Raw genomic sequence first — 12,473 nt, forward strand, 5'->3', positions numbered from 1 at the left:
GGATGTCCACTATCACCACTCCTGTTCAATATAATTTTTGAAACATTAGCCACAGCCATTAGACAAGTGAAAGAAATAAAAGGAATAAAGATAGGAAATGAAGAAGTCAAATTGTCATTATTTGCAGATGACATGATACTCTATATAGAAGACCCCAAGAACTCCACCAAAAGTATTCTAGACTTAATCATCTGTGAAATGAGCCAAGTGGGATCTCTTCTTATTAAAAAGCTTCTGCACAGCAAGAGAAACCACCAGCAGTGTGAAGAGACAACCCACAATGTGGGAAAAAAATCTTCACCTGCTCTTCCTCAGACAAAGGTCTACTATCTTGAATCTATAAAGAACTTAAAAAAATCAGACCTCCCAAATTTAAAGACCCAATCCAAAAATGGGCATCTGAAATGAACAGACATTTCTCACACAAAGAAGTAGAAATAGCAAATAAACATACGAAAAAATGTTCAGCATCACTGGTCATTTGAGACATGCAAATGAAAACAACGCCGAGATTCCACTTCACTCCAGAAAGAATGGCTGCTATCATGAAATCAACCAATAACAACTGGGGGCAGGGCTGTGGGGAAAGAGGAACCCTGCTTCACTGCTGGTGGGAATGTCGACTGGTGTAAGCACTGTGGAAATCAGCATGGAGATACCTCAAAGAACTAGGACTGGAAGTCCCATTTGACCCAGCTATTCCCCTGCTGGGTATCTTTCCCCCCAAATTAAAAGAATCATACCACAGTGATATATGTGCACCCATGTTCATAGCAGCACAATTTGTAATAGCTAAAACTTGGAAACAGCCCAAATGTCCATCCACTGGAGACTGGATCAAGAAAATGTGTTTTTTAAAAAATAAAATGGAGTACTGCTTAGCCATAAAGAATGAGAAATTAGGGACATCTTAAGTGAAATAAATAGCACACACATGTAAATACTGAATTGTTTCTCTCGTGTGAGAAACTGAAAGTGTAAATAAGGACTAAAAGGTGTAACAGATAATGTGAACTAGGAAGAAAAGGGGCAAAGGGGAAGGGGAAGTGGGAGTGGTAGGGGAAAGGAAAGAAGGGAATGGAATTAATATGAGAAAATGAAAAAATGGAAAAAAAAGTCTTTGTAAATAGGGAGGGAAGAAGGTGTTGAAGGGAGGGCAAGAGAAGGGGGACAAATAAGAACCAAGAGAGACTATGTAAAGGTGCAAATTTCCAATGATGAATGTCATTATATTGTATACCTAAAATATACCAATGAAATAAACTTTAAAGAAAATTCAGCACAGCAGATGTTTTGGCTAGAAAGCTCTTTTGAGGGGCCACATAACAGCATACCATCTACCAAAAAAAAAAAAAGAAAAAAGAAAAAAAAGAAAACACTAATAGATTTTACAATGGAAAAAAAATGTAAACAACTTCTATTTAGTGAAACAAAGAGCCAAGTTTAGAAGAAACCACATTTGGAGAAAATGTTTGTAGCATATACAATAAAGTGCTAATCTGCCAAGTACACGAAGAGCTTCTGCAGATCTATAACAGAATGACAAAAATGCAATAGAAAAGTAGGCAAATGGCATGGCCAAATAATTTCTAGAAGAGGAGACACTGGGTTAAGAGGGGTGGCCATTGGAGGTCCACTGGTCACATCACTCTTCCAAAGCCCCTTCGACTGGGAGAAGAGCTGATTGACAGCCTCAGTGTAGAGCATCTCTGGATCCACCATGAAAGTCCTGCCAGACTGTGCTTCCTCTGGGCTGTGGCTAGCTGCTGACCAAGCATGGTGGAATCTTAGACGCAGGCCATCTTGGGAACTCCACAGCAGTCTAGGGGAAACTTTCTCAGAATTTCACTCCCTACCTCTTCCTCCTGCCCCACTATCCTTGTGAAAGTGCATCTTGATCTGAAGGCTCTCTTTGTCCTCTCCTTTTGGTTCTACAAAGGATTTCCCCCAGCAGAGGTCTCGGTTGTCTAGTCCCATCTTGGTATCTGCCTCATGGAGGACCTGAACTGAACATAACTAGAGACTCAAATGGAAAGTTATTCAGCCTCACTCATAAGCAGAAAGTAGAAATTGAAATGTGAAGTAACAAACATACTGAAAAGGTCATTAATATCTTGTGTAGTGAGGAGATATGATTTGAATCTCAAAATGTGTGGATGTGAGGGACATAATGTAAGCATATTTATTACCTTAATGTCTTAGTTCCAGGAATCTGTTTTATAGGATATACACATATATGTGTATAAAATATATGTTCATTGTGGAATTATTTATATTAGGCAGAAACTTGAAAATAAACTGTGTGCATTTATAAGAAATTCTGTTGTTACATCAATTGTGGAGCATTAGCGTCATTTAATTTCAGCTGTTTAAAATAATGAGGTCAAGCTACATGACGTGAAAAGATGTTTCTGATGTCAAGTGAAGAAAAAGAGGCTCCAAAATATATTCTATAGTGCTTTTGGGTAGGAAACCTCTCCATTAAATGTGTCTATGGCATACAAATTGGTGGATAAGTGCAAACATCTGGGAAGGTAGACACTAAATTGCTAAAATAATTTGTCTTTAGGGAGGAGACTAAATTGAGGGTAGCTATGAAAGAAAGTTCTTATTCTTCACTCTATTTCCTTTTTTTTGTTTAGATATTTCACAGTGAGGATGGATTATTATTTTTAATTCAAATGAACAATACATGAGAAGAGTGAAAACATCCCAGAGTGTAACCACTCAAATGAGTATTGACCCCGTGGGGAGACAGTGTCCATATTCCAGTCAATCTGTTCCATGTTTGGACTCTCCACTGGGAATGACCTTGAATGGCAAGTAGTACCATAAGAAAATTGCTCTCATTCTTATCTTTAATATTTAAATTATCCTTTAAAATTATTTTTACCTAAGTGTTAGCAGGAAGTAGAATTGTCTACCTTAGTTATTGCTTGATTAACCACATCTGATTCTGAATATTCTTTTTAACTATTTAAAAAAAATTTATCATGCTTCCACACTGTCAACCTGAAAGCTACACGTGCTATCACTGAAGGTATTGTGGGTCACGCCAGTTCTTGGCTTCAGTTTCCCTATTTGTGTTGGAAGAAGCTAGATTAAATGGCTTCAGTTTCTGGCTAGTGTTTTAGGATTCTGAGGCCACTGGTACAGAGCTGCCATCTTGGAATATTCTGGGAAGCTATCAGAGAAACCCACCCATGGTCCTCAGGCAGGCCTTCAGCCAGCTCCTGTGACCTCCCCTCACATCTGCCATTCGCCAGTGTGAGTCATAGGCTTGGTGAACACACCCCTGGTCTATGGCCTCCCTCCATCATGCCCACATCTGCCCACACATTAAGGTCCCTTTCTGATATTTTTGTGATTCCCTCTGATTAACTAATTTGGATTACTATGGCATATTCCCTGTAGATAATATGGTGTGTAGAATCCAAAACTGTCACTTTGTCCTGCTTCCAATGTGATTAAGCACTTCACATAATATATGAGGCTGAAAAAAAGAAACAGTGAACTGATACAAATGTATATTCCCAAACCCTGAGAAAAACTGAAAGTATCAGGATCCCAAAAATGAATATTTCCCTTAAACCTAAACTCTTTATCAAAGGCAGCTTTACCCCTGCTTCTTGCTATGATGATCTCTGAAGATAGATCACAAACTTTGAGAATGTGGTAATTATGTGAAAAAGTTACCTCTTCATAGCATGAATGGATTAATGTAAATCTGGAGAGCTTGATGATTTTGGAAATGTTTTCCTTTAAGTAATGGTTCTTCTAGCCTGGCTCCTCTGCTTCCTTTGTAAGTAATATTTTCTTTTCTTTCAAATACTTCCTTTCTGGGTCTTCCTTTAACAGAGAGGGTAACTTAATGCATTATTTGTGTTGTGTTCTTGTAGTCCCCATGCTAAGGTGGAGGGGCTTTCTGTCTTTCCTTAATAAGGGAGCCTTGTGTTGTAAGACTAACAGAAATTGCCTGAAGAGGGGTTTGTTCCCTGGTTTTCATTTCCTCAAAATCTAGGCTCAGACAGGCATAATGGCACATGCCTGTAATCTCAGAACTTTGGGAGACAAACAGAAGAATCACAGCCTGGGAGACTTAGCAGAGCTTGCCTAAAAAAAACAGGATATAGTTCAGCATGAAGGCCCTGTGTTCAATCCCTAGTACTGGAAAGACCAAACCAAACCTAAGGTCACTGCTGGAGTGAGGAGGGTGGTTAAGGTGGAAAGGGAAAAAGGCTTTTGGTGAGAGGGCGTCAGGGAGGTGATGCTGCAGACTAGGGAGGACACGTGAGCAGGAGACTCCTGGGGGTAGTGGAATGCCAGAAAGGATGACTATTAGGGTGTTCCAGACAGGTTGCACTCCAGGCATTGGGGCTCCCAGTCCAAGCTCTGTTTCCTGAGCCAGACTTGGAACCCCCAGATTTAGATCACAGCTCTAACAAAGGCAACCAGTGTCTACCTGCAATCACTGGGCATCACTCAAATGGGTCTAAGTGAGAGCCTTGAGACCTTCATAAAATCTTGGGGGCCAAGAAAGGAATACTAAATATGAATTTCCTGCCAGGTCAGTAAGCTGAGGCCTGGGATAGATTCAGAGAAAATAAAATTATTGTGACTTTTCTTGCTTTTCTGGGCTGAAGGAATAAAATTGACATCAACGACCATTTCTTTACACTATTTAGCACCATCTATTTTGTGTTTACCCCACGATCTGTGCTCTCTCCTCCCCAATTTCCTGCCACCCTGTACTGGGCCCTTGTCTTTTGTGTTCAGGGAGGAGGACTCACCTGATAACTGTCTATCCTGGTTGGTGCTCAGTGATTAATACAAACCAGGCTGTACTAACTCACTCCCAACCCCAACACTATGCTTTTATCCTGTTGGTATTCAAAAAATGTTTGCAGAATGGAGAAAGGTGCACGGAGTATTCCAAGGTGACTGCTTTGCAGGAGACAAGATGAACCTGAGCATGTAAATTCGGGTGTGTTTGTGCAAAAGCACGGTAGTGACCTGGTTTAATCATAGGAGACTGGCCAGGAAGAGCCCTGTGCAGCTGTGAAATGAGCCATTTTCTGCCAACCCTCGCACAGGAGTCGGTGCTGCTCGATCAATTAACCCCACGCCCTTGTCCTCCATCTGTGCTTGGATCAGGGTGCACAGTTCTGCAGAGAGCACAGAAGGTAATATCCATCTTCCCTCCAAATGGGTTGCGCGTGCGTGGTAATTGATGCGTTCCCAGTATCTGGGAGAGAGATCTGAAATCAATTGAGGCTCTGAGCTCCCTGTGGGCTCCCAGTGGCCGGCACTCGGTGTGCTCTCACTAGGAACACCAGCCAACCAGCCAGCCAGATTAGCCTGCCAAGGGATGCGGGGATGGCTTGTCCTCTATCCTCTCAATGGCTCTCCCTTCTGGCAGAGAAATTAGTCCTGATTGTGCCCGGGGCCATTCAGACACCTGTCCACTGGTAAAAACAAGCTGTTTTAAAAGATGATGTCTGGCACTGGGAGTGTGTGGTCCTCTGTCTGAAATATTTTTTAAACTTGTTTTCCAACTCTTTTTTTGTAGTACTGGGGATCAAACTCAGGACCTTGTGCTTGCAAGACAGGCATGGTGCCACTGAGCTACATCCCCAGCCCTAAATTTTTTTCAAAGTAAGTGGAGCTGTTGGCTAACTGAGTGTGCCATGTAAGGCACATTATTGGGTAGACTGTTAGGTGTGGCCTCTGGAATCACACTGCTTGGGTTCAAACCCTGGCTCAGTCACTTGCCAACTGTGAGTGCTTGGAGAAAGTTCTGTGAGTACTTTGAGTACTGTGAGTACTTTGCTTCTTGGAGACTCGGTTTCTCCACCTGTAAAATGGTGATGGTATTTACTTGTAGAAACTCACGGAAGGTTAACTGGTAATCCATGAGATGAAGTTCAGCTTGGTGCTGGATGCTCTTTACAAAGCATCTTCCCACTGGAACACAGGATGTGTTGAATGGGTGATTTGAGGATGTTTAGCTTCTTTTCAGTGTCTGTGCTCTTTGCTAGAATTAGGCATAGCTCTGTGAGGCTTGTGGTTGTGGCTAATGTGTCACTGCTGGACCTACCACAGAACTTGGCATTCTGATTCAGAGATAGTACTCCATAAATATCTGTATTAGGAAGAAAATAAGGAAGGTGAGGTAGGCATGAACCAATGACCCAAAGAGGGCTGTGGCAGCTCTGTGTGTTTTGGGTGGGATGGCAGGAATTAGGTCAGGGTCTCCACCACAGCTACACTGTCAGAATTAACACAGAAGTAGAACATAACCCCAGAAAAAGGTTCAAGGGGCCAGTCCCACACACAGTATGCAGAGGGGTGATCTGAGCCGCCTGACACGGAGACACTGGGTGGGTGTGTGGGCTGCAGACCTAGGTCAGTTCAGTTACAGAGTCACATGACTGGACACTGCTGTGGGAAGGGGGAGGTGTGTGGCACACCAACCACAGGATCGGTCGCAGGAGGCACCAACTACCAAGATGACCAGGCCAGGGCCTCTGGGGAGCTTGTCAGCTTTGGAGTCATACAAATGTGGTTCCAGATCCTGTTCCATGGTGAGCCCTGGGAAAATTATGTAACTTCTCTAAAGCTCAGTCTCCTCATAGGTAAAAGGGAACCTGTAATGTCAGCTCACAAGATATCATGTGATTGAAATGAAGAAATATTTGTAAAATGCCTGGTGCAGTGCATAGTAAATGCTTAACAACACCGATTCTCTGCACTGTCCCCTTTGAGGATCACTGGAAAAGCAATAACTCTTTTTTGTTCCATTCAGAAGAAACAAAATACTTTGCAGATGTCTTTATTTGGGAGCAGTGAGTGATCGACCCACAAATTCACTGCAGGAATTCAGTGATTATTTTTGAATATGTGGAGTTTTTAGGTTCCTGCAGCTTCTTCTACTTTAAAGTAAAGCCAGCATCAGCTTCTGACAGTCCCTGTAATTACCTTTCAGTGACTCAAGCTAAGGTTTGTCTTTGTGCCCGAGATTGGTATGGGTTTTGCTGCCCCTCACTTTCCACACCCACATTTGAAGGTAGCAGCTAATTATGATTTATAGTGCTGTTTGGTTGAGACTGGCCTCAACTTGGGGTACAAGGGTATAGATGTCCTTTTCTCTGTCAGACAGCAGCAAGGAGATTCAAAGATTCAAAGATAGCATGGCCTTCTGTGACTCAGGAGCCCAGCAACTTTATTATTAAAAATAAATAAAGTCTAGGAATATGCACTAATGCCAGGCTACTGACAACCTATAATTCCTGTGGCAGTGGCAAGCTATATTTTCTTTTAGAGTTTTGTTAAGAAGTGAGTTTTAGCTGTGTATACTAAGGCTGTAGATAAACAGTGTCATTTTACTCTGTGGAGGTAGAAGAGGGATTCTGGACAGATGCTAGTGGGGCTGAGTGTGTACAGTTCCAAGACCAACAGGGTATTTAAATATTTCTTACTTTCCAATCTCCAAGAGATTCTGCCCATCTGTCTATCTACTGAGCCATCTATCTGTCCATCTATCCCTCCATCCATCCATTTAATCAATCCATCCATCCATAATTCTGACAAGTATCTATCAAATGCCTTCCCAAGATAGCAACAACAGCAGCAGCAGTCAGTGTGAGCAGAGATGGATAATCTGGCACAAGTTGTGGTCCAGGCTCTAGGCTAAGCAGTTCCTTTGAACAGCTCTGAGTTAGGGATATTATTATTATTATTATTATTATTATTATTATCCTTTTTTCACAGTTGAAGAATTAGAGGCTCATGGAGGCTGCATGACTTTACCTAACATTTCAGAACCCAAGAATCAAATCCTGTCAGATGATGCTAAAGCTGAGCATCAAACCACACCACCTCCCATTGTCTCCTTTTGGCTTGGTCCACATCTTGTGAACCAGCATCCAAATGGCTTCACAGATGTTATCTAGGTTCTAACTGAAGTCTTTGTCTCTAGTTTGGGCTCCTTTTTGATTAATTTGATGGACTTCACAAAGTGGGGTTCTGTGAACATATTCTCATTCTATAATAATAATGTTAGTAATAGTAACAACAGTAACAAGATTAACAGCCAGTATATATCTAAGCTGTAGTCTAAATGCTTTGCCGGTAGTAACTACTTTAATTCTCACATCAATCTTATGATGGTCCTTCATCAGATTCCTATGATGACTCTTATTATATAGATGAGAAAACTGAGGCACAGGAAGGTTAAAGGAATTTGTCATCTTTCTGGAAGTCTCCCTTCAACACTTGGCTGCAAATACCAGAAAAATCTAACAATAGCTTAAAGGATTAAAAAAAAAAAAAAGGAACCCATGTAACAAGAAGTCTAGAGGTCAGGAATCCAGGCTGGTGGGGCAGATCAAAGATCCCATCAAGGACTTCTCTCTACGTCTCCATTCTTCTATTCTTAGTATGCTGGAGCTTGTTACCTGTGGTCGCAAGGTGGCTGCTCCATTTCATTTCATCTTTGCATTTGAAGGGAGGAAAAAGGAGGAAATATGAAAGTGAAAGCTTTCCCAGATCTGTTTAGTAGATTTCCACGACGTTTCGTTGGCCAGAACTACGTCACAGGCCCATCTTGTGCTGGAAGGGTGGCTGGAGAATTAAGTTCCCCAACTCCTCTTCCTTTCAGGATTTATGGTAGAGAAGGTGAAAAAGAAAAGATTGGGGGTGAGTGTTGGGGAAACGAACCACCAGTGCCTACCACCCTCCTCATCTGTTTTGTTGTTGTTGTTCTTCTTCTTCTTGAACTATGACTCGGCCCTTAGATTTTTTGATTTTTAAGGACACTACTTTTTTTTTTAAAGCTACATCCCCAGTCCTCCTTCCTTTTTTAAAAAAATTTTTGAGACACGGTCTCACTAAGTTGCCCAGGCTGGGCTCAAACTTATGATCCTCCTGCCTCAGCCTCCCAGGATACTGGAGCTACCTGAATGTGCCACCACACTTGGCTGATGTTGATGTTTTGAAGAGTCTAGGCTGGTTGTTTTGTAGAACATCTCATATTGTTAGCTCTGCATTGCTTTAACATTTAAAAAAATTGACATATAATCTACATACTATAAAACTCATTATTTAAAAATGAACAATTCAGGAAAATAGCGTAACAGGTTCTCAAAATTAAGCATAGAATCACCACGTGAACCAACAATTCTACTTCTGGGCGTATGTCCAAAAGACTTGAAAGAAGGGACTTAAACAGGTATCAGTGCATCAGTGTTTGCAGCAGCATTATTCATAATAGTCCAAAGATAGAAACAACCTAAATGTCCATTAATTGATGAATGTGCCAATAAAATGAGCTGCATACATATTATTCAGCCTCAAGAAGTGAAAATATGGATGAGGATGTAGTTCAGTGGCACAGCACCTGCCTGGCAAGCATGAGGCCCTGAATTCAATTCCTGGTACCAAAAAAAGAAAAAAAGAAGTGAAAATATAACATATGCTACAACATAGTTGAATTTTGAAGATACTGTGCTAAGTGAAGTAAGCCAGTGACAAAAGGACGAATATCTTGTGATTTGAGTTATATGAGGTACCTAAAGCAGTCAAATTCATGGAGGGAGAGAGTAGAATGGTGATGGCTAGGGCCTGGGAAGGATATTTGGTCAAACTTTTTTTGGTGTATCTGTGAGGATGAGGTTAACATTTGAACCACAGACCTGGTGAAGGAATGCCTTCCCTTCTGTGAGTGGGCCTCATGCAATTAGCTGATGGCCTGACTAGAATAAAAGGCTGAGAGGAAGACATTCCTCCTACCTGACTGCCTTCAAGCTGGGAAACTTTTCTTCCCCTCCCTTCTGATTTGAAATTAAATATTGACTCTTCCTTGGTCTTGAGCCTGCTGTCCTTGGGACTGCAGCTGTGTCTTCAGCTCTTCTGGGTTTCCTGTGTGCCCACTGGGCTTAGGGCTTGTCAACCTCCGTAACCATGGGAGCCAGTTCCTCATAATAAGTCTCTTGATAGCTGTGTGTGGTGGTGCATGCTTGTGATCCTAGCTACTTGGGAAGCTGAGGCACAGATAACAAGATTGAGCCTGGCTGCCAATTGAGGGCCTTTAGACAGACCCTCTGTAGAGTAACTCTGACTGCTGATCATGACTACGAGCCTTCTTTCCATTTGATCCAAAAAGTTCAGTTCTTTTTGCTGTTCCCGATATTAGAGTCAGGATGCAACACCAACTTGAACTTGGTGAAGAATTTCACTACTGCTCATACTGAAGATTTGATTCCCATATTTACCCTTATCCTATTTCACCCAAGGTCCAGACCGTACTGCTTTCTCTGGTGAATGTTGCTCTTTTTCTTTTTGGGTCAAATGGAAAGAAGACCCAGGGAAAATATTCAAAGGCTGTTCTAGAAGAGAATATGGTACCATGAACAAAGTGAGAATTTTGGAAAATCGTAGACCTAGATTTACATTCTGACTGTCACTTACTAGCTGTCACTTCTTGGGCATATTAACCTCTCTGAGTGTCCTTTTCCTCCTTGGTAAAATGGATTTATCTGCAGAATTGCAGGGTTATTGAAAAAGTTAAATGAGGTAACTTAGCAAGTATGTTTTGTTCCTTCTGTGTGACTGCAAAGGGCAGATCTGTAAGTATTTGTTCTTCTACAAGGAATTTATTGAATCTATGTTGAAATCTAAGTCTTTGCAAGGCATGGGGATAGTCACATGGAGCAGGATGACAAGAGAGGCAGTGACACAAGGTGAGATGTACTGCTTCTTTGGAAATATTGCAAGGGACAAGGTGGCTACTGAGAAAGCAGCAAAAAGTCTGGAAGTCCTAGGGAAGTTCTCATGCTGGTGGCTGTTGAGGGCAACTGTTGAGGCCTTTGAGGACAACTATGAGTTCTCCAAAGGATAAAGGAAGCACAATACTTGTACATGGAGAGAACAGTGTAGACAAAGGCAAAAAGGGTCATGAAAAACACAGCACTTTTAGGGTATGGTAAGAGGCTTGGAGAATTTGACTGTGCTATAAACAAGGGGGCAGTGGTGGGAAATGAGATTATGAGGTGGCTAAGACTAGATACTAAAGAAATCCAGATGTTGGGCCATGGAGTGTGGCCTTTATTTCTCTAGAGAGTCTTTTAAAAAAATTTTTTTTGGTACATTTTAGGTATACAGTATAATGACATTCATCATTGGAAATTTACACCTTTACATAATCTCTCTTGGTTCTTATTCCACCCCCCCTTCCCCTGCCCTCCCTTCAACCCCTCCATTCCTCCCTACTTATAAAGACTTTGTTCCCATTTTTTCATTTTCTCATATTAATTCCATTCCCTTCTTTCCTTTCCCCTACCCCTCCCACTGCCCCTTCCCTTTCCCCTTTGCCCCATTTCTTCCTAGTTCACATTATCTATTATAACTTTTGGTCCTTATTTACACTTTCAGTTTCTCATGCTAGAGAAATTATTTGGTATTTACACATGTGTGTCCTATTTATTTTACTTTACAGTATGGCCTCAATGTGCATCCATTTAGCTATAAATGTCTCTAATTTCTCATTTTTTCTCATTAAGATTGGTGAGTTGAGACCAATAACTGATACGTATTGAGTTATCATTGTCATGACTTTTTCTTTTTGTTGGATTCTCCCCCTTTACATTTAATTTCTTGTTATGCCCAATGGATTCATTGTGCTGGGCTTACTGGGGTTGTGATCCTTGTCTTTTCCTAGGATATTGTCTAAAATTTTTGGAGTGCTGGTTTGGTAAGGTGCTCTTTGTCATGAAAGTATCTTATTTCTCCATCAAGTTTGAAAGATAATTTTGCAGGGCATGTCAATCTGGGTTGGAGGCTGTTTTCCTTTAGGGCTTGGAATACATCACTCCAAGCTCTTCTCTTTTTTGGTACCGGGGATTGAACTCCGGTTCTTGCACTTGCGCAGCAGGCAACGAAACCACTGAGCTAAATCCGCGGCCTAACTCCAAGCTCTTCTTGCCTTGAGGGTTTGTGTTGAGAAGTCTACTGTGATTCTGATGGGCTTTCCTTTGTATGTGATTTGTTTCTTTTCTCTAACTGCTTGTAGAACTTTGTTCTTCTGTTGGGTTTCTGAAATCTTAACAATTATATGCCTATGTGTAGATTTTTTTTTCGTTTTTTCTTGGTACTGGGGACTGAACTCGGGTCCTTGAACTTGTGAGGCAGGTGGCGGAACCACTGAGCTAAATCCCCAGCCCTGTAGATTTTTTTTTTTTGATCAAGGCTAGTTGGAGTCCTCACTCATCTGTATGTTAAGTTCTTTTCCCCTGCTTGGAAAGTTTTCTACCATTATTTCTGTGAACAGATTTTTTATGTCACCTGCACTCTCCTTTTCTTCACTGACTCTGATCAGTCTTATGTTATTCTTTTTTGGATCATCTAGCAGCTGCTGGATTGATTTCTCATGGTCCCTTACAATTTTAAAGCAATTTTTCTTTTCCTGGTCACTAATT

The sequence above is a fragment of the Heterocephalus glaber genome, unplaced genomic scaffold, assembly GCF_053883595.1.
Source record: "Heterocephalus glaber isolate CG9 unplaced genomic scaffold, H.glaber_assembly_v1.0 deba00001673, whole genome shotgun sequence".
Taxonomy (NCBI): Eukaryota; Metazoa; Chordata; class Mammalia; order Rodentia; family Bathyergidae; genus Heterocephalus; species Heterocephalus glaber.